Raw genomic sequence first — 23,856 nt, forward strand, 5'->3', positions numbered from 1 at the left:
TATAGTCCCTGAGGCTATATGGATGTATTTCACCCCTGCCAGGTCTCAGAAAAACCGGGAGAAGAGCCCGCCGGAATAGGGGGCGGGGCCTATCTCCTCAGCACACAGCGCCATTTTCCCTCACAGAACTGCTGGTGGGAAGGCTCCCAGGCTCTCCCCTGCACTGCACTACAGAAACAGGGTTAAAACAGAGAGGGGGGGCACTTATTTGGCGATATGATTATATATTAAGATGCTATAAGGGAAAACACTTATATAAAGGTTGTCCCTGTATAATTATAGCGTTTTGGTGTGTGCTGGCAAACTCTCCCTCTGTCTCCCCAAAGGGCTAGTGGGGTCCTGTCCTCTATCAGAGCATTCCCTGTGTGTGTGCTGTGTGTCGGTACGTGTGTGTCGACATGTATGAGGACGATGTTGGTGAGGAGGCGGAGCAATTGCCTGTAATGGTGATGTCACTCTCTAGGGAGTTGACACCGGAATGGATGGCTTATTTAAGGAATTACGTGATAATGTCAACACGCTTCAAGGTCGGTTGACGACATGAGACGGCCGGCAAACAAATTAGTACCTGTCCAGGCGTCTCAAACACCGTCAGGGGCTTTAAAACGCCCATTTACCTCAGTCGGTCGACATAGACACAGACACGGACACTGACTCCAGTGTCGACGGTGAAGAAACAAACGTATTCTCCTTTAGGGCCACACGTTACATGTTAAGGGCAATGAAGGAGGTGTTACATATTTCTGATACTACAAGTACCACAAAAAAGGGTATTATGTGGGTGTGAAAAAACTACATGTAGTTTTCCTGAATCAGATAAATTAAATGAGGTGTGTGATGATGCGTGGGTTTCCCCCGATAGAAAATTATTGGCGGTATACCCTTTCCCGCCAGAAGTTAGGGCGCGTTGGGAAACACCCCTTAGGGTGGATAAGGCGCTCACACGCTTATCAAAACAAGTGGCGTTACCGTCTCCAGATACGGCCGCCCTCAAGGAGCCAGCTGATAGGAGGCTGGAAAATATCCTAAAAAGTATATACACACATACTGGTGTTATACTGCGACCAGCTATCGCCTCAGCCTGGATGTGCAGCGCTGGGGTGGCTTGGTCGGATTCCCTGACTGAAAATATTGATACCCTTGACAGGGACAGTATTTTATTGACTATAGAGCACAGAGAGATATTTGCACTCTGGCATCAAGAGTAAGTGCGATGTCCATATCTGCCAGAAGATGTTTATGGACACGACAGTGGTCAGGTGATGCATATTCCAAACGGCACATGGAAGTATTGCCGTATAAAGGGGAGGAGTTATTTGGGGTCGGTCCATCGGACCTGGTGGCCACGGCAACAGCTGGAAAATCCACCTTTTTTTACCCTAAGTCACATCTCAGCAGAAAAAGACACCGTCTTTTCAGACTCAGTCCTTTCGTCCCCATAAGGGCAGGCGGGCAAAAGGCCAGTCATATCTGCCCAGGGATAGAGGAAAGGGAAGAAGACTGCAGCAGGCAGCCCATTCCCAGGAACAGAAGCCTTCCACCGCTTCTGCCAAGTCCTCAGCATGACGCTGGGGCCGTACAGGACCCCTGGATCCTACAAGTAGTATCCCAGGGGTAAAGATTGGAAATTCGAGACGTCTCCCCCTCGCAGGTTCCTGAAGTCTGCTTTACCAACGTCTCCCTCCGACAGGGAGGCAGTATTGGAAACAATTCCCAAGCTGTATTCCCAGCAGGTGATAATCAAAGTACTCCTCCTACAACAAGGAAAGGGGTATTATTCCACACTATATTGTGGTACTGAAGCCAGACGGCTCGGTGAGACCTATTCTAAATCTGAAATATTTGAACACTTACATACAAAGGTTCAAATCAAGATGGAGTCACTCAGAGCAGTGATAGCGAACCAGGAAGAAGGGGACTATATGGTGTCCCGAGACATCAGGGTTGCTTCCTCCATGTCCCAATTTGCCCTTCTCACTAAGGGTACCTCAGGTTCGTAGTACAGAACTGTCACTATCAGTTTCAGACGATGCCGGTTGGATTGTCCACGGCACCCCGGGTCTTTACCAAGGTAATGGCCGAAATGATGATTCTTCTTCAAAGAAAATGGACGATATCCTGATAAGGGCAAGGTCCACAGAACAGTTGGAGGTCGGAGTAGCACTATCTCAAGTAGTTCTACGACAGCATGGGTGGATTCTAAATATTCCAAAACCGCAGCTGTTTCCGACGACAATTTGCTGTTCCTAGGGATGATTCTGGATACAGTCCAGAAAAGGGTGTTTCTCCCGGAGAAGAAAGCAAGGGAGTTATCCGAGCTAGTCAGGAACCTCCTAAAACCAGGAAAAGTGTCAGTGCATCATTGCACAAGGGTCCTGGGAAAAATGGTGGCTTCTTACGAAGCGATTCCATTCGGCAGATTTCACGCAAGACTTTTCAGTGGGATCTGCTGGAAAAATGGTCCGGATCGCATCTTCAGATGCATCAGCGGATAACCCTGTCTCCAAGGACAAGGGTGTTTCTTCTGCGGTGGCTGCAGAGTGCTCATCTACTAAAGGGCCGCAGATTCGGCATTCAGGACTGGGTCCTGGTGACCACGGATGCCAGCCAGAGAGACTGGGGAGCAGTCACACAGGGAAAAAATTTCCAGGGAGTGTGATCAAGTCTGGAGACTTCTCTCCACATAAAACAATGCTCTAAGCTTAGCAAGACCTCTGCTTCAAGGTCAGCCGGTATTGATCCAGTGGGACAACACCACGGCAGTCGCCCACGTAAACAGACAGGGCGGCACAAGAAGCAAGAGGGAAATGGCAGAAACTGCAAAGATTCTTCGCTGGGCGGAAAATCATGGGATAGCACTGTCAGCAGTGTTCATTCCGGGAGTGGACAACTGGGAAGCAGATTTCCTCAGCAGGCACGACCTCCACCCGGGAGAGTGGGGACTTCATCGGGAAGTCTTCCACATGATTGTAAACCGTTGGGAAAGACCAAAGGTGGACATGATGGCGTCCCGCCTGAACACAAGAGACCCTCAGGCAATAGCTGTGGACGTTCTGGTAACACAGTGGGTGTACCAGTCGGTGTATGTGTTCCCTCCTCTGCTTATCATACCCAAGGTACTGAGAATTATAAGACGTAGAGGAGTAAGAACTATACTCGTGGCTCCGGATTGGCCAAGAAGGACTTGGTACCCGGAACTTCAAGAAATGCTCACAGAGGACTCTTGGCCTCTGCCGCTAAGAAGGGACTTGCTTCAGCAAGTACCATGTCTGTTCCAAGACTTACCGCGGCTGCGTTTGACGGCATGGCGGTGGAACGCCGGATCCTAAGGGAAAAAGGCATTCCGGAAGAGGTAATTCCTACCCTGGTTAAAGCCAGGAAGGAGGTGACCGCACAACATTATCACCACATGTGGCGAAAATATGTTGCGTGGTGTGAGGCCTGGAAGGCCCCACGAAGAAATTTCAACTCGGTCGATTCCTGCATTTCCTGCAAACAGGAGTGTCTATGGGCCTCAAATTGGGGTCCATTAAGGTTCAAATTTCGGCCCTGTCAATTTTCTTCCAAAAAGAATTGGCTTCACTTCCTGAAGTCCAGAAGTTTGTCAAGGGAGTACTGCATATACAACCCCCTTTTGTGCCTCCAGTGGCACTGTGGGATCTCAACGTAGTTCTGGGATTCCTCAAATCACATTTTAAACCGCTCAAATCTGTGGATTTGAAATATCTCACATGAAAAGTGACCATGCGGTTGGCCCTGGCCTCGGCCAGGCGAGTGTCAGAATTGGTGGCTTTGTCTCACAAAAGCCCATATCTGATTGTCCATTCGGACAGGGCAGAGCTGCGGACTCGTCCCCAGTTTCTCCCTAAGGTGGTGTCAGCGTTTCACCTGAACCAGTTTATTGTGGTACCTGCGGCTATTAGGGACTTGGAGGACTCCAAGTTGCTAGATGTTGTCAGGGCCCTGAAAATATAGGTTTCCAGGACGGCTGGAGTCAGGAAAACTGATTTGCTGTTATCCTGTATGCACCCAACAAACTGGGTGCTCTTGCTTCTAAGCAGACGATTGCTAGTTGGATGTGTAGTACAATTCAGCTTGCACATTCTGTGGCAGGCCTGCCACAGCCAAAATATGTAAATGCCCATTTCACAAGGAAGGTGGGCTCATCTTGGGCGGCTGCCCGAGGGGTCTCGGCTTTACAACTTTGCCGAGCTGCTACTTGGTCAGGAGCAAACACGTTTGCAAAATTCTACAAATTTGATACCCTGGCTGAGGAGGACCTGGAGTTCTCTCATTCGGTGCTGCAGAGTCATCCGCACTCTCCCGCCCGTTTGGGAGCTTTGGTATAATCCACATGGTCCTAACGGAGTCCCAGCATCCACTAGGACGTCAGAGAAAATAAGAATTTACTTACCGATAATTCTATTTCTCGTAGTCCGTAGTGGATGCTGGGCGCCCATCCCAAGTGCGGATTGTCTGCAATACTTGTACATAGTTATTGTTACAAAAATCGGGTTATTATTGTTGTGAGCCATCTTTTCAGAGGCTCCGCTGTTATCATGCTGTTAACTGGGTTCAGATCACAGGTTGTACAGTGTGATTGGTGTGGCTAGTATGAGTCTTACCCGGGATTCAAAATCCTTCCTTATTGTGTACGCTCGTCCGGGCACAGTATCCTAACTGAGGCTTGGAGGAGGGTCATAGGGGGAGGAGCCAGTGCACACCACCTGATCCTAAAGCTTTTACTTTTTGTGCCCTGTCTCCTGCGGAGCCGCTATTCCCCATGGTCCTAACGGAGTCCCAGCATCCACTACGGACTACGAGAAATAGAATTATCGGTAAGTAAATTCTTATTTTTATTTTCAGTGAGTCCTGCTGGCAACAGGTTCACTGCACCAAGGGACTAAGGGGAGAAGAAGTGAACTCACCTGCGTGCAGAGTGGATTGGGCTTCTTAGGCTACTGGACATTAGCTCCAGAGGGACGATCACAGGCCCAGCCATGGATGGGTCCCAGAGCCGCGCCGCCGGCCCCCTTACAGAGCCAGAAGACTGAAGAGGTCCGGGAAATCGGCGGCAGAAGACATCCTGTCTTCAATAAGGTAGCGCACAGCACCGCAGCTGTGCGCCATTGCTCTCAGCACACTTCACACTCCGGTCACTGAGGGTGCAGGGCGCTGGGGGGGGGCGCCCTGAGACGCAATAAAAACACCTTAGATGGCAAAAAATACATCACATATAGCTCCTGGGCTATATGGATGCATTTAACCCCTGCCAGTTTTTCCTTAAAAAAGCGGGAGAAAGGCCGCCAAGAAGGGGGCGGAGCCTATCTCCTCAGCACACAAGCGCCATTTTCCCTCACAGCTCCGCTGGAAGGACGTCTCCCTGACTCTCCCCTGCAGTCCTGCACTACAGAAACAGGGTAAAACAAGAGAGGGGGGGCACTAATTTGGCAGATTAATAAATACAGCAGCTATATAAGGGAAAAACACTTATATAAGGTTATCCCTGTATATATATAGCGCTCTGGTGTGTGCTGGCAAACTCTCCCTCTGTCTCCCCAAAGGGCTAGTGGGGTCCTGTCCTCTATCAGAGCATTCCCTGTGTGTGTGCTGTGTGTCGGTACGTTGTGTCGACATGTATGAGGAGGAAAATGGTATGGAGGCGGAGCAATTGCCTGTAATAGTGATGTCACCCCCTAGGGAGTCGACACCTGACTGGATGGTCTTATGGAAGGAATTACGTGATAGCGTCAGCACTTTACAAAAGACTGTTGACGACATGAGACAGCCGGCAAATCAGTTAGTATCAGTCCAGGCGTCTCAAACACCGTCAGGGGCTCTAAAGCGCCCGTTACCTCAGATGGTCGACACAGACCCAGACACGGACACTGACTCCAGTGTCGACGGTGAGGAAACAAACGTATTTTCCAGTAGGGCCACACGTTACATGATCACGGCAATGAAGGAGGTTTTGAACATTTCTGATACTACAAGTACCACAAAAAAGGGTATTATGTGGGGTGTGAAAAAACTACCCGTAGTTTTTCCTGAATCAGATGAATTAAATGAGGTGTGTGATGAAGCGTGGGTTTCCCCCGATAAAAAACTGCTAATTTCTAAAAAATTATTGGCATTATACCCTTTCCCGCCAGAGGTTAGGGCGCGTTGGGAAACACCCCCTAGGGTAGATAAGGCGCTCACACGCTTATCAAAACAAGTGGCGTTACCGTCTCCTGATACGGCCGCCCTCAAGGAGCCAGCTGATAGGAAGCTGGAAAATATCCTAAAAAGTATATACACACATACTGGTGTTATACTGCGACCAGCAATCGCCTCAGCCTGGATGTGCAGTGCTGGGCTGGCTTGGTCGGATTCCCTGACTGAAAATATTGATACCCTGGACAGGGACAGTATATTATTGACTATAGAGCATTTAAAGGATGCATTTCTATATATGCGAGATGCACAGAGGGATATTTGCACTCTGGCATCAAGAGTAAGTGCGCTGTCCATTTCTGCCAGAAGAGGGTTATGGACGCGACAGTGGTCAGGTGATGCGGATTCCAAACGGCATATGGAAGTATTGCCGTATAAAGGGGAGGAGTTATTTGGGGTCGGTCTATCGGACCTGGTGGCCACGGCAACGGCTGGGAAATCCACCTTTTTACCCCAGGTCACCTCTCAGCAGAAAAAGACACCGTCTTTTCAGGCTCAGTCCTTTCGTCCCCATAAGGGCAAGCGGGCAAAAGGCCACTCATATCTGCCCCGGGGCAGAGGAAGGGGAAAAAGACTGCAGCAGGCAGCCTCTTCCCAGGAACAGAAGCCCTCCCCCGCTTCTGCCAAGTCCTCAGCATGACGCTGGGGCCTTACAAGCGGACTCAGGTACGGTGGGGGGTCGTCTCAAGAATTTCAGCGCGCAGTGGGCTCACTCGCAAGTGGACCCCTGGATCCTGCAGGTAGTATCTGAGGGGTACAAATTGGAATTCGAGACGTCTCCCCCTCGCCGGTTCCTGAAGTCTGCTTTACCAACGTCTCCCTCCGACAGGGAGGCGGTATTGGAAGCCATTCACAAGCTGTATTCCCAGCAGGTGATAATCAAGGTACCCCTCCTACAACAGAGAAAGGGGTATTATTCCACGCTGTTTGTGGTACCGAAGCCGGACGGCTCGGTAAGACCTATTTTAAATCTGAAATCCTTGAACACTTACATACAAAGGTTCAAATTCAAGATGGAGTCACTCAGAGCAGTGATAGCGAACCTGGAAGAAGGGGACTATATGGTGTCTCTGGACATCAAGGATGCTTACCTCCATGTCCCAATTTGCCCTTCTCACCAAGGGTACCTCAGGTTTGTGGTACAGAACTGTCACTATCAGTTTCAGACGCTGCCGTTTGGATTGTCCACGGCACCCCGGGTCTTTACCAAGGTAATGGCCGAAATGATGATTCTTCTTCGAAGAAAAGGCGTCTTAATTATCCCTTACTTGGACGATCTCCTGATAAGGGCAAGGTCCAGGGAACAGTTAGAGGTCGGAGTAGCACTATCTCAAGTAGTACTACGACAGCACGGGTGGATTCTAAATATTCCAAAATCGCAGCTGATTCCGACGACACGTCTGCTGTTCCTAGGGATGATTCTGGACACAGTCCAGAAAAAGGTGTTTCTCCCGGAGGAGAAAGCCAGGGAGTTATCCGAGCTAGTCAGGAACCTCCTAAAACCAGGCCAAGTGTCAGTGCATCAATGCACAAGGGTCCTGGGAAAAATGGTGGCTTCTTACGAAGCGATTCCATTCGGCAGATTCCACGCAAGAACTTTTCAGTGGGATCTGCTGGACAAATGGTCCGGATCGCATCTTCAGATGCATCAGCGGATAACCCTGTCTCCAAGGACAAGGGTGTCTCTCCTGTGGTGGTTGCAGAGTGCTCATCTTCTAGAGGGCCGCAGATTCGGCATTCAGGACTGGGTCCTGGTGACCACGGATGCCAGCCTGAGAGGCTGGGGAGCAGTCACACAGGGAAAAAATTTCCAGGGCTTGTGGTCAAGCATGGAAACGTCATTTTACATAAATATCCTGGAACTAAGGGCCATTTACAATGCCCTAAGTCAAGCAAGGCCTCTGCTTCAGGGTCAGCCGGTGTTGATCCAGTCGGACAACATCACGGCAGTCGCCCACGTAAACAGACAGGGCGGCACAAGAAGCAGGAGGGCAATGGCAGAAGTTGCAAGGATTCTTCGCTGGGCGGAAAATCATGTGATAGCACTGTCAGCAGTGTTCATTCCGGGAGTGGACAACTGGGAAGCAGACTTCCTCAGCAGACACGACCTCCACCCGGGGGAGTGGGGACTTCACCCAGAAGTCTTCCACATGATTGTGAACCATTGGGAAAAACCAAAGGTGGACATGATGGCGTCCCGCCTCAACAAAAAACTAGACAGATATTGCGCCAGGTCAAGGGACCCTCAGGCAATAGCTGTGGACGCTCTGGTAACACCGTGGGTGTACCAGTCAGTGTATGTGTTCCCTCCTCTGCCTCTCATACCCAAGGTACTGAGAATCATAAGAAGGAGAGGAGTAAGGACTATACTCGTGGCTCCGGATTGGCCAAGAAGGACTTGGTACCCGGAACTTCAAGAGATGCTCACGGAGGACCCGTGGCCTCTACCTCTAAGAAAGGACCAGCTCCAGCAGGGACCCTGTCTGTTCCAAGACTTACCGCGGCTGCGTTTGACGGCATGGCGGTTGAACGCCGGATCCTGAAGGAAAAAGGCATTCCGGATGAAGTCATCCCTACCCTGATCAAAGCCAGGAAGGATGTAACCGTGCAACATTATCACCGTATTTGGCGTAAATATGTTGCGTGGTGTGAGGCCAGGAAGGCCCCTACAGAGGAATTTCAACTGGGTCGTTTCCTGCATTTCCTGCAAACAGGACTGTCTATGGGCCTAAAATTAGGGTCCATTAAGGTTCAAATTTCGGCCCTGTCGATTTTCTTCCAGAAGGAACTGGCTTCAGTTCCTGAAGTTCAGACGTTTGTCAAAGGGGTACTGCATATACAGCCTCCTTTTGTGCCTCCAGTGGCACCTTGGGATCTCAATCTAGTTTTGGGGTTCCTAAAATCACATTGGTTTGAACCACTCACCACTGTGGACTTAAAATATCTCACATGGAAAGTGGTAATGCTGTTAGCCCTGGCTTCAGCCAGGCGTGTCTCAGAATTGGCGGCTTTATCCTATAAAAGCCCTTACCTAATTTTTCATACGGACAGGGCAGAATTGAGGACTCGTCCTCAATTTCTCCCTAAGGTGGTTTCAGCGTTTCACTTGAACCAGCCTATTGTGGTACCTGCGGCTACTAGGGACTTGGAGGACTCCAAGTTGCTGGACGTAGTCAGGGCCCTGAAAATATATGTTTCCAGGACGGCTGGAGTCAGAAAATCTGACTCGCTGTTTATCCTGTATGCACCCAACAAGCTGGGTGCTCCTGCTTCTAAGCAGACTATTGCTCGTTGGATTTGTAGTACAATTCAGCTTGCACATTCTGTGGCAGGCCTGCCACAGCCAAAATCTGTAAAAGCCCATTCCACAAGGAAAGTGGGCTCATCTTGGGCGGCTGCCCGAGGGGTCTCGGCTTTACAACTTTGCCGAGCAGCTACTTGGTCAGGGGCAAACACGTTTGCAAAATTCTACAAATTTGATACCCTGGCTGAGGAGGACCTGGAGTTCTCTCATTCGGTGCTGCAGAGTCATCCGCACTCTCCCGCCCGTTTGGGAGCTTTGGTATAATCCCCATGGTCCTTACGGAGTTCCCAGCATCCACTAGGACGTCAGAGAAAATAAGAATTTACTTACCGATAATTCTATTTCTCGTAGTCCGTAGTGGATGCTGGGCGCCCATCCCAAATGCGGATTGTCTGCAATACTTGTACATAGTTATTGTTACAAAAATCGGGTTATTATTGTTGTGAGCCATCCTTTCAGAGGCTCCTCTGTTATCAGGCTGTTAACTGGGTTCAGATCACAGGTTGTACGGTGTGATTGGTGTGGCTGGTATGAGTCTTACCCGGGATTCAAAATCCTTCCTTATTGTGTACGCTCGTCCGGGCACAGTATCCTAACTGAGGCTTGGAGGAGGGTCATAGGGGGAGGAGCCAGTGCACACCAGGTAGTCCTAAAGCTTTACTTTTGTGCCCAGTCTCCTGCGGAGCCGCTATTCCCCATGGTCCTTACGGAGTTCCCAGCATCCACTACGGACTACGAGAAATAGAATTATCGGTAAGTAAATTCTTATTTTTTTATTAGATTACAAAAATGTGTTACATGCTGTTTAAACTATCTTGCCTGTCACAACAGGGGAAATAAAATAAATAAAAACATATACATATTCTGCAAGGCTACTAAGCATTAGGCTTTATCCTCTAGGCCAGTGGTTCCCAAACTTTTTTGAATCACGGCGCCCTAGAGTATCAGAATTATTTTCACAGCACCCCAAGGCCAAACGTTTTTTTTTATTGAGGAATTTGGGAACCACTGCTCTAGGCTTTATCCTCTGTTTGTTCAACAGTTAAGGCCCCTACACATTTGACGATTCCGCCGAGGTGCCCGATACGGATGACCCGGTGACGGGGTCCTGGGGGTGACGGGGGGAGTGAAGTTTCTTCACTCCCTGACGTCACTTGGCCCCATAGTCCTGCATGCTAATATGGACTTTATTGTCCATATTGGCTTGCAGGTATAAAAGAGCCTGCACCAATGATGAATGGCCGCGGGACCGCTCATCGTTCATAGTTGGTGCCTACACACTGAAAGATATGAACAATTTCTCGTTCATTACTGAACAAGATTGTTCATATCGGCCGCACACATCGGCCAGTGTGTAGAGCCCTTAACGGCCAGTGTGTAGGGCCCTTTAGAAATATCTGGCCCAATGCTTATTAATGCTTATTCATTCCAGATCGCTGCTGTGCGTTTTCGCACAGCAGGCAATCAGGTCCTAACTGCGCATGCATATGCACCGCAGGAGGAAGCCGTTTGTGGGTGGAAACTGTTTATTGGGAGTGTCCGGAAAAACGCAGGCGTGCTCAAGCGTTTTTAGGGAGGGTGTCTGACGTCATCTCCAGCCCTGATCGGCCTCTTCTCATCGCACTTTAGGAGTAAGTCCTGGGCTGCGCAGAGACTAGACACAGTGGGTTTTTTGCAGCTTGGCGTACACATGGGATCGCACACTTCCACAGCGAATTTACACTCCCCCTGGGAGTGTCGACTATCTGAATGCAGGACAGCAAAGATAGCAGCCCAGCGATCAGGTCTGAATCACCACCATTGTCCTCTCGGAACCCCTAGCCTGTGGTTACCTAGGTGATAATGTGAAAGTAGTGCAAGTGCTTACAGCCTAAGATTGTTCTTTCATTCTGGTAGTTATAAAACTACAAGCACCAGCTTACACACTGATGTAAATGTATACTATGTATTGAGCATATCTGCTTTAAATGATTAAATAATACTTGCTTATACATGTGGCAACTGATGGGGGGTAGTGCCAGACTATTTGCCTTATTAGACCCTTCCCCTCGCATGATATTGCCAGGAATAGCGCATCTAAGAAGCAGGTGTGGCCAAAATGGAGCAATTATCCTGTGGACCGTGATTGCGAGCATTATTCTCCCCATCCTGCCCACTCCACCTGGAAGTGGGTAGGATGTGGAAGGAGCACCCTCTCACTCTTCCAGGACACCTTGAAAATTCTAGAGTCTCCGAAAGGTTCCGAGAGAGTAGGTAAGATTGAATATATTTATATAAAAAAATATGGTCCTTCCTTACTGAAAAAGTTTGCTAGTATTGTGCATACAGGACATTATAACAATTACACAATTATATAATTTATTTAGAAAAATCTTACGATTAAAACTTGTAATGTCTCTGATGTGGGAATACAGATGTGTCTTCATACATCTATCCTCAGTATGCCATGCGGAATGAGATGCCTGGCGTGAGGGAGCCATCAGGTTCCATACAACCCTGCTAAAGTAGGGTGTCTTTTTTTTTGGGGGGGGGGGGGAATTGTTTTTATTCGCAACACAATGCGACTAGGGCGCACAAGAAGACTATGGTGATTAATGTGATGCATGACACTTGTATACTGTGTGTAACTGAGACTACTGTATACGGAGCAGAACAGAACTTGTATTGGAAAAAAGCTGCGGCTACAACATTGTAGCAATTTGTGTACGGATTCAGATACTCCATCGCACACAGATACACAAGTGTCATGTGTCAAATTAATCAGCACAGTCTCTTTGTGTGTCCTAGTCACATTGTATTGCGACTAAAGGTGGGTACACACTGGTAGATATATCTGCCGATCATTTGATCGGCAGATATATCTATGGACGGATCGGGCAGTGTGTTGAGCATACACACTGCCCGATCCGTCGGGGGCTGACGTCATGAACTGGGCGGGCGTGTACATACGCCCGCCCAGTTCAGCTGTCAATCACCGCCGGCTGCACACAGCATGTGTACGGGCGGTACACAGCGACGCACCAATATATCGGTAGTTATATTGGCCGTCGGCTGTGCTGCGGAGCCAACGCGATACGTCTGTGAACGACGGAGTTCCCAGACGTATCGCCCGTACACACTGACCGACGGACCCGTGATATATCGGCCGTTCAAGAGAACGGACGATATATCGGCCAGTGTGTACCCACCTTTAGATGCATTTTTGGCAAAAAGAAGTATAAACGATGCCTGATTCTATAAGATTTGCATGTTACCTCGTGTGCCAAGAGGGGCTGTTTGGCTTGACTGAAGCAAAGATGTATGAGGACATATCCATATCGTGGTCTGCTACTTCTCACAAAATATAATATGCTGTCCTTGTCGTACCAAGATCTATTTGATAAGCCCCTAAAATAACATGTTGCCAACCACTGTGTTATAACTATGTATTGGTCATTGTAAGAACACTATTTGTTCTATTGTTTTGTCTCCGAATTTGAGATATTTGTCTGTGTCTTGTTTTGTGTATTTTAATACATTTGGCTCTTTGTATGTTGAGGGCTCTTTTTTATTTTGATTATAGGTCCTTGTATTTAATCCTGAGACATCAGTTCTAGGTTTAGTTGCTGTGTCTTGTCTCTTAATATTTCATGTGAAGCTTTGGGTCTATAAACACAAGCCCTGGTCACCATATAGGGCAGTTTATTTTTTCGTTTGTGTGCTACCATGGGCCTATCTGTATAAATGCCATTTTATCTGGTCTCCATCCTTTGTCTTTATTCCATCCTTTGCATAGATTAACTGTGCAATGTACTGGTTTGTAAATAAAGGTGACCTATCAATGTAGTGTTAGGTGAGAGGAGGGATGTGGTATTGAAGGTGTCTAGGTCGACCACTATTGGTCGACAGGGTCTAGGTCGACGGGTCAAAATGTCGACATGAGTTTTTAAATCTTTTTTGGTGTCGTTTTCGCCGTACAGTGGCCCTCATTCCGAGTTGTTCGCTCGCTAGCTGCTTTTAGCAGCATTGCACACGCTAAGCCGACGCCCTCTGGGAGTGTATTTTAGCTTAGCAGAATTGCAAACGAAAGATTCGCAAAATTGCGAATAGAAATTTCTTAGCAGTTTCTGAGTAGCTCGACACTTACTCTGCCACTGCGATCAGTTCAGTCAGTTTCGTTCCTGGTTTGACGTCACAAACACACCCAGCGTTCGCCCAGGCACTCCCCGTTTCTCCAGCCACTCCCGCATTTTTCCCAGAAACTGCAGCGTTTTTTCACACACACCCATAAAACGGCCAGTTTCCGCCCAGAAACACCCACTTCCTGTCAATCACACTCCGATCACCAGAACGAAGAAAAATCCTCGTAATGCCGTGAGTAAAATACCTAACTTTTGAGTAAAATAACTAAGCGCATGCGCTCTGTGAACCATGCGCATGCGCAGTAAGCGACTAATCGCAATATAGAGAAAATCGGCAACGAGCGAACAACTCTGAATGAGGGCCTGTGACCGGGAACCCCAATTAGTGCACCGCGTCCCCTCACATGGCTCGATTCGCTGAACTCAGCACAGTTTACTGTTCCCAATCGTAGTCCACGTGGATCGTAAAGTATGAAAAAGTTCAAAAAAAGAAATGTAAAAAAAAAACCTCTTGTCGTCCTTTTGACCTGTCGACCTAGAACATGTCGATCTAGAGACCCTGTCGACCTAGTTACTGTTGACCAATAGTGGTCGACCCAGACACTGTCGACCTAAGTCTTGTCGACATAGAGACCGGATACCGAGAGGAGATACAGACGTTTTTCTTACAGTAGTTTTTCTCTGTTTTAATACATACCGTAAATGAATCCATACTGAATTTGTAAAGGCATCACTGTTTTATTTGGAGGTGGAAGGTCCACTTCACTCTTGTGGACATATATCTGGTGTGTGTGTGTGTGTGTGTGTGTGTGTGTGTGTGTGTGTGTGTGTGTGTGTGTGTGTGTGTGTGTGTGTGTGTGTGTGTGTGTGTGTGTGTGTGTGTGTGTGTGTGTGTGTGTGTGTGTGTGTGTGTGTGTTCCTTTTAATTTCTTTCTTTGCTGGAGCTCAATTCCAAACATAAGCGTTTGCAACTTTGCCTGAAAGCTCTGGTATTATTTATTAAAAGCATGGTCCTCTGAATGACACATTGTAATAGTATAATGTATCCTTGAATGAGCGGTCCATTAACAGGGGAAGAGGATCTGACTATAATGGGAATGGGATCCCTCAGGGATCCCATGATCTTCTTGATTAATAACCACCTCATGGGAACCCCTCTTTGTAGTGTACACACCATTAGAGACTTTAGTGTAAGACCTTAGCTGGTTGAATTACTAAGCTCCTCTTCCTTGTATGTGTATACACTCTCTCTATTCCCTGTTTTATTGTAAACAGTCTTCATTAACAAAAGCTTTTTCTGTACGATTTTCTTAAATGTGTGGCAAGGACTAGTATAGTTATGTTACTCCTCAGTGAATAATATATCAATGACCATTGCAGAAGTGACAGATGCTTTATTCTAGGGGCCCTTTTTTTAGAGAACTGAATTCAGAGATGGGGACTCCTCTGTGTAATTTCTGGATTTCCATTATGTAAATACTTCTTTGGCTGATAAAGAGACAGATTGATAGCACTGCCAGTTTTCTAGGACCCTGAATAAGAGACATTGGGTGAATAGGAATTGCACCAAGGGGGCGAGAGTACAGAGAAAGACGTGTGCTGAGAAACATTCTCTACATAAACAGCAGAGTATTGAAAAGGAAAGCTGGGAATACAGAGGCCTATTTCATGCAGCGATAATAGTGAATTTATTTATTGTAGCAATAAAATACCTATTATTGCTGCAATTTATTTTCTCTAACGTCCTAAGTGGATGCTGGGGACTCCGTCAGGACCATGGGGAATAGCGGCTCCGCAGGAGACAGGGCACAAAAAGTAAGCTTTTAGGATCACATGGTGTGTACTGGCTCCTCCCCCTATGACCCTCCTCCAAGCCTCAGTTAGGTTTTTGTGCCCGTCCGAGCAGGGTGCAATCTAGGTGGCTCTCCTAAAGAGCTGCTTAGAAAAAGTTTTTTAGGTTTTTTATTTTCAGTGAGTCCTGCTGGCAACAGGCTCACTGCATCGAGGGACTTAGGGGAGAGAATTTCAACTCACCTGCGTGCAGGATGGATTGGATTCTTAGGCTACTGGACACCATTAGCTCCAGAGGGAGTCGGAACACAGGTCTCACCCTGGGGTTCGTCCCGGAGCCGCGCCGCCGACCCCCCTTACAGATGCTGAAGATTGAAGGTCCGGAAACAGGCGGCAGAAGGCTCTTCAGTCTTCATGAAGGTAGCGCACAGCACTGCAGCTGTGCGCCATTGTTGTCACACACTTCACACCAGACGGTCACGGAGGGTGCAGGGCGCTGCTGGGGGCGCCCTGGGCAGCAATATATAATACCTTTTATGGCAAAAGAATACATCACATATAGCCATTAAGGCTATATGTATGTATTTAACCCATGCCAAATGTCTAAAACTCCGGGAGAAAAGCCCGCCGGAATAGGGGGCGGGGCTTATTCTCCTCAGCACACAGCGCCATTTTCCTGCTCAGCTCCGCTGTGAGGAAGGCTCCCAGGACTCTCCCCTGCACTGCACTACAGAAACAGGGTAAAACAGAGAGGGGGGGCATATTTTGGCGATATTTTTATATATTTAAGCGGCTATAAGGAACAACACTTATATAGGGTTGTTCCCATATATATTATAGCGCTTGGGTGTGTGCTGGCAAACTCTCCCTCTGTCTCCCCAAAGGGCTAGTGGGGTCCTGTCTTCGATAAGAGCATTCCCTGTGTGTCTGCTGTGTGTCGGTACGTGTGTGTCGACATGTATGAGGACGATGTTGGCGTGGAGGCAGAGCAATTGCCGATAATGGTGATGTCACCCCCCAGGGAGTCGACACCGGAATGGATGGCTTTGTTTATGGAATTACGTGATAATGTCAGCACATTACAAAAATCAGTTGACGACATGAGACGGCCGGCAAACCAGTTAGTACCTGCCCAGGCGTCTCAGACACCGTCAGGGGCTGTAAAGCGCCCTTTACGTCAGTCGGTCGACACAGACCCAGACACAGACACTGAATCTAGTGTCGACGGTGATGAAACAAACGTATTTTCAAGTAGGGCCACACGTTATATGATCACGGCAATGAAGGAGGCTTTGCATATCTCTGATACTACAAGTACCACAAAAAGGGGTATTATGTGGGGGGTGAAAAAACTACCTGTAGTTTTTCCTGAATCAGAGGAATTAAATGATGTATGTGATGAAGCGTGGGTTAACCCAGATAGAAAAATGCTAATTTCAAAAAAGTTATTAGCATTATACCCTTTCCCGCCAGAGGTTAGGGCGCGCTGGGAAACACCCCCTAGGGTGGATAAGGCGCTCACACGCTTATCGAAACAAGTGGCGTTACCGTCTCCTGATACGGCCGCCCTCAAGGATCCAGCTGATAGGAGGCTGGAAACTACCCTGAAAAGTATATACACTCATACTGGTGTTATACTGCGACCGGCCATCGCCTCAGCCTGGATGTGCAGTGCTGGGGTCGTCTGGTTGGATTCCCTGACTGAAAATATTGATACCCTGGATAGGGACAGTATTTTATTGACTATAGAGCAATTAAAGGATGCTTTCCTTTATATGCGAGATGCGCAGAGAGATATTTGCACTCTGGCATCGAGAGTAAATGCGATGTCCATATCTGCCAGAAGGAGTTTATGGACGCGACAGTGGTCAGGTGATGCGGATTCCAAACGACATATGAAAGTATTGCCGTATAAAGGGGAGGAATTATTTGGCGTCGGTCTATCGGATCTGGTGGCTACGGCAACTGCCGGAAAATCCACTTTTTTACCTCAGACCCCCTCCCAACAGAAAAAGACACCGTCTTTTTAGCCGCAGTCCTTTCGTTCCTATAAGAACAAGCGGACAAAAGGACAGTCATATCTGCCTCGGGGCAGAGGAAGGGGTAAGAGAGGGCAGCAAGCAGCCCCTGCCCAGGAACAGAAGCCCTCCCAGGGTTCTGCAAAGCCCTCAGCATGACGCTGGGGCCTTACAAGCGGACTCAGGAACGGTGGGGGGTCGACTCAAGAATTTCAGCGCACAGTGGGCTTGCTCACAGGTGGACCCCTGGATTCTACAGGTAGTATCTCAGGGTTACAGGTTGGAATTCGAGAAGTCTCCCCCTCGCCGGTTCCTAAAGTCTGCTTTGCCAACGTCTCCCTCGGACAGGGCGACGGTATTGGAAGCCATTCACAAGCTGTTTGCTCAGCAGGTGATAGTCAAGGTACCCCTCCTACAACAGGGAAAGGGGTATTACTCCACGCTATTTGTGGTACCGAAGCGGGACGGCTCGGTAAGACCTATTCTAAATCTCAAATCTTTGAACCTGTACATACAAAAATTCAAGTTCAAGATGGAGTCACTCAGAGCAGTGATAGCGAATCTGGAAGAAGGGGACTTTATGGTGTCCCTGGACATAAAGGACGCTTACCTGCATGTCCCAATTTGCCCTTCACATCAAGGGTACCTCAGTTTCGTGGTGCAAAACTGTCATTATCAGTTTCAGACGCTGCCGTTTGGATTGTCCACGGCACCTCGGGTCTTTACCAAGGTAATGGCCGAAATGATGATCCTTCTACGAAGAAGAGGCGTATTAATTATCCCTTACTTGGACGATCTCCTGATAAGGGCAAGATCCAGAGAACAGCTGGAAGACGGAGTAGCACTTACCCAACTAGTGCTGCAACAACACGGGTGGATTCTGAATTTTCCAAAATCTCAGTTGACCCCGACGACACGTCTGCTGTTCCTGGGAATGATTCTGGACACGGTTCAGAAAAAGGTGTTTCTTCCGGAGGAGAAAGCCAGGGAGTTATCCGAACTTGTCAGGAACCTCCTAAAACCAGGGACAGTGTCTGTGCATCAATGCACAAGAGTCCTGGGAAAGATGGTGGCTTCTTACGAAGCGATTCCATTCGGCAGATTCCACGCACGAACTTTTCAGTGGGATCTGCTGGACAAATGGTCCGGATCGCATCTGCAGATGCATCAGCGGATAACCTTATCGCCACGGACAAGGGTGTCTCTTCTGTGGTGGTTGCAGAGTGCTCATCTGTTAGAGGGCCGCAGATTCGGCATACAGGACTGGGTCCTGGTGACCACGGATGCCAGTCTGAGAGGCTGGGGAGCGGTCACACAAGGAAGAAACTTCCAGGGAGTATGGTCAAGCGTGGAGATGTCTCTTCACATAAATATACTGGAGCTAAGAGCGATTTACAATGCTCTAAGTCTGGCAAAACCCCTGCTTCAGGGTCAGCCGGTGTTGATCCAGTCGGACAACATCACGGCAGTCGCCCACGTAAACAGACAGGGCGGCACAAGAAGCAGGACAGCAATGGCAGAAGCTGCAAGGATTCTTCGCTGGGCGGAAGATCATGTGATAGCACTGTCAGCAGTATTCATTCCGGGAGTGGACAACTGGGAAGCAGACTTCCTCAGCAGACACGATCTACACCCGGGAGAGTGGGGACTTCATCCAGAAGTCTTCCACATGATTGTGAACCGTTGGGAAAAACCAATGGTGGATATGATGGCGTCCCGCCTCAACAAAAAACTGGACAGGTATTGCGCCAGGTCAAGAGATCCTCAGGCAATAGCTGTGGACGCTCTGGTAACACCGTGGGTGTTCCAGTCAGTGTATGTGTTCCCTCCTCTGCCTCTCATACCAAAAGTACTGAGAATTATACGGCAAAAGGGAGTAAGAACGATACTAGTGGCTCCGGATTGGCCAAGAAGAACTTGGTACCCGGAACTTCAAGAGATGCTCACGGAGGATCCGTGGCCTCTACCTCTAAGACGGGACCTGCTTCAGCAGGGACCGTGTCTATTCCAAGACTTACCGCGGCTGCGTTTGACGGCATGGCGGTTGAACGCCGAATTCTAAAGGAAAAAGGCATTCCGGAAGAGGTCATTCCTACACTGGTAAAGGCCAGGAAGGAGGTGACTGCACAACATTATCACCGCATTTGGAGGAAATATGTTGCGTGGTGTGAGGCCAGGAAGGCCCCCACGGAGGAATTTCAACTGGGTCGATTCCTACATTTCCTGCAAACAGGATTGTCTATGGGCCTCAAATTGGGGTCCATTAAGGTTCAAATTTCGGCCCTGTCGATTTTCTTCCAGAAAGAATTGGCTTCAGTTCCTGAAGTCCAGACTTTTGTAAAAGGAGTACTACATATACAGCCCCCGGTTGTGCCCCCAGTGGCACCGTGGGATCTTAATGTAGTCTTGGATTTTCTAAAATCCCATTGGTTTGAGCCGCTCAAATCGGTGGAGATGAAGTATCTTACATGGAAAGTAACCATGCTACTGGCCCTGGCTTCAGCCAGGAGAGTATCAGAATTGGCGGCTTTATCATATAAGAGCCCATATCTGATTTTCCATACGGACAGGGCAGAACTGCGGACGCGTCCTCATTTTCTGCCTAAGGTGGTGTCAGCGTTTCACCTGAACCAGCCTATTGTGGTGCCTGCGGCTACTAACGAGTTGGAGGATTCCAAGTTGTTGGACGTGGTCCGGGCATTGAAAATATATATTTCAAGAACGGCTGGAGTCAGAAAGTCTGACTCACTGCTTATATTGTATGCACCCAACAAGATGGGTGCTCCTGCTTCTAAGCAGACGATTGCTCGTTGGATTTGTAGCACAATTCAACTTGCACATTCTGTGGCAGGCTTGCCACAACCTAAATCTGTCAAGGCCCATTCCACAAGGAAAGTGGGCTCATCCTGGGCGGCTGCCCGGGGAGTCTCGGCATTACAACTCTGCCGAGCTGCTACTTGGTCAGGGGCAAACACGTTTGCAAAATTCTACAAATTTGATACCCTGGCTGAGGAGGACCTTGAGTTCTCTCATTCGGTGCTGCAGAGTCATCCGCACTCTCCCGCCCGTTTGGGAGCTTTGGTATAATCCCCATGGTCCTGACGGAGTCCCCAGCATCCACTTAGGACGTTAGAGAAAATAAGAATTTACTTACCGATAATTCTATTTCTCGTAGTCCGTAGTGGATGCTGGGCGCCCATCCCAAGTGCGGATTGTCTGCAATACTTGTACATAGTTATTGTTACAAAAAAATCGGGTTGTTATTTGTTGTGAGCCGTCTGTTCAGAGGCTCCTACGTTTGTCATACTGTTAACTGGGTTCAGATCACAAGTTGTACGGTGTGATTGGTGTGGCTGGTATGAGTCTTACCCGGGGTTCAATATCCTTCCTTATTGTGTACGCTCGTCCGGGCACAGTACCTAACTGAGGCTTGGAGGAGGGTCATAGGGGGAGGAGCCAGTACACACCATGTGATCCTAAAAGCTTACTTTTTGTGCCCTGTCTCCTGCGGAGCCGCTATTCCCCATGGTCCTGACGGAGTCCCCAGCATCCACTACGGACTACGAGAAATAGAATTATCGGTAAGTAAATTCTTATTATCAATCTCACCAAGGGAGCAGAGTAAAACTAAGCCGGCACAGTAAGGGTTAATTTACAGCTTTGCTAGGCCTGTTTGAGGGGACAAGCGCATGCATAATCTGGCCAGACTTGCGTTTTCAGTTCCATTTAGCAAGGGACAGATTAATAAAAAAATGGACTGTTTAAACATTTAATAAAAGATAGAAAACAAAAAATATTTATTTAAAAACTATTGATCATTTAAAAAAATACAGGACAAAGCATTAATTCATTAATTTTTCTTTTATCAGAGAACACGTTTGCTCTGCGTAGGATAGTGAATCTTGATGTTTAGGGCACAACCTATCCAATCTAGGTTCTAGCAGGATCTTTTCATAAAGGCCAGGTACATGTCAGAACAATGCCCAAACAACTTGATGTACGTTCCAATTTCCCTTCATCTCAGAACAAATAATACCGAGCATTCCTTCAAGCAACAGAACAATTTTCGTATCATTTGATTGTATATGATTTAGAACAGCCATCTTTAAGATCACTGGCAAGAGGTGACGTCTTCAGAGGACAATCAGAACGACATATCAGCTGTTGGCCGTACACACTACACTACATGAACCATATGGCACACGTTATCTTCTGATTGACCGTGCAGCACAGCCAGCCAGAAGATGTCATATACAATGCAATTCAGCGTACATGCTATGCGATTTGGACTATATGTCGTTTCAATTTGCCTCAAAACGTCATACCGCGCAGATATCGCTCTATTGTGTACCCGGATTTAGGCTCCTATAAGTTCAGCGCCTGCAGAAATCTGCTACTTGACGCCTTGGATTTAGTGACCCTCCCAATATCCTACAGCCATTGCCATTTTGGTGTTTTGCTCACCTGAAATGACACACATCTACAGTACATACGATGTTGTGTCTTACAACATTCCATGCATCATTGTTCGGTTGCTTACTTTGTGTGTATAATGTGTGTTACTCCTTATATATGTAAAATGCTGCTGCTGTTTATCAGCATAATACACACAATACATGTAAGCACCATTATGGTGCCTGTGTGTGAGAGGCAAAAGGGATGTGGGCTTTCCTCTTTCAGGAAATGATTTGCTTGCAGCTCTTAACATTCCCTGCAGGGGGAGAATGAGATAGAGAGTCAGACACACTGGCAGTGACACACACACACACACACACACACATACACACGCAGAGAGAGAGAGAGACACACACACACAGCACAGGCCAGCTAGCATACATACACAGACCAGGCACCCTGGATAATACAGACACATGCATCATAGCCCCTTGCAACATACAGCACTTTGACACTGTTCTGTAATAAATGTATACATGCGTTTCTAACACAATGCTGTCAACCTGATGCACGGATATGTCAGACCTGACAGCTCTAACACACTGAGCTCTATTGGCTTCAGCCACAGATTGCTCTGACACATACACACACACACACACACACACACACACACACACACACACACACAGTTTTGTCTCATACATTCTCCCCTCTGTCACAGACATATTCAGCTGATCAGCGCAGTGTGACCATCTTTGCTCAGCAGGGACAGATCAGCTAAACGTCTGTTCTGGTGAGTGCTGGAAATTGCTGTGGTTTTATGTGAATGTGTGGGATTGACGTGCAGGAACAGAATGTGTTACATAGAATAGACACTCGTAAGCTGTCTGGCAGTGGATGGGTGCTTTGCAGATTGCTCGCATAGGAGGCTTAATGAAGTAATTCCCTTCAGATCCTTGCTTGGGAGGTTGTGTTAAAGGACATTGATAAAGCAGTGTCCTGTATGTGTGTGATGTGAGACCCTTTGCTGTGTTGTTAGTGATAACCTGCTATTCTGACAGCACAAAGGGTCCCCATCTGTAGTTCTGCTGCAATCTTAGCAATATGTGTGCTATGCTCTGTTGGTCAGTGGCAGGATGTGGGTTAACGTAGAACTGATGTGTAGAGAGGGTCCATCAGTCACTGGTAATTGCAGGGTTAATGGAGAGAAGCTCTTTAAGTCTGGTTTGGGTAGAATTTAACAGTGATGCTCTATGGGTCTTTGACTGGGTGGTGAGCCTCCTCCCCCATATTGTCCTGTAAATAGCACATACTTTCTCTGCTCCCAGACTGACCCCCCCAGACATACCGAGCATTCCTGTAACTCTTCCCAGGCCCAGGAGGCAGGGAACATGGACCTATATGCACATATGTACATACACATATACACTGTGCTGTCACACATCTATACAGACACGCAGTCTGCCCACTGTCACAGGCACATGCTCTGCTTTGTCAAACTTGGAACCTCTTACTGCACATACAGTATGTGCTGAAGCACACACCAAGACTGCAACTTGCTTGCACACACAAGACGATGTATATGACAGTGTATTCCATCTGTGTGCCAGGTAGAGATAAATGAATACACCTATGATCTATGGCAAGTTGTCTCGCTAAAATGTAAGAATAAGGTGTTGCAGAATGCTACTGTATAACTCTGTTACATATTTGTATTGTAAGATGGTGACCGTAACATATATGTATGTCAGTGTCTCATCTGTGGCATGAATGTGAGCATTTCCAGTAGAGCTGTTCTCTACCAAAGAGTTAATAGAGAGATGGTCTGCAGTACTCTGGCAGGGGAGGTTTCCCTCTCACACCCATGTGTGATTCAGAGGCAGGACTTTGAGGTGATGGGGGGGTATTTCCAGTGTCCAGACCCTTAATGTCTTCCTTCCTCACTGAGCGGAAAGCGGAAACTAATAGTAGAGAACAGCTAATATTGCAAATACTAAGTGCAGATGAGGCT

At 47.9% G+C, this 23,856-nt stretch overlaps 1 protein-coding gene across 5 annotated transcripts in view; it reads left to right on the forward strand.

Annotated features, from left to right (window-relative positions):
• Window positions 1-23,856, forward strand: part of PEAK1 (pseudopodium enriched atypical kinase 1) — a 135,485-nt gene that overhangs the window by 100,064 nt on the left and 11,565 nt on the right. For 2 of the 5 annotated variants that reach the window (XM_063926429.1, XM_063926434.1), the window contains exon 1: window positions 22,212-22,638. The exons of 2 other annotated variants lie outside the window; for them this stretch is intronic. The gene's annotated coding sequence lies outside the window, so the exon portion shown is untranslated. Of the gene's footprint in view, window positions 1-22,211; window positions 22,639-22,681; window positions 23,508-23,856 lie in introns of those variants that run through there. One more of the 5 variants, XM_063926433.1, reaches the window with a different exon arrangement.

Source organism: Pseudophryne corroboree, chromosome 6 (assembly GCF_028390025.1).
Source record: "Pseudophryne corroboree isolate aPseCor3 chromosome 6, aPseCor3.hap2, whole genome shotgun sequence".
Taxonomy (NCBI): Eukaryota; Metazoa; Chordata; class Amphibia; order Anura; family Myobatrachidae; genus Pseudophryne; species Pseudophryne corroboree.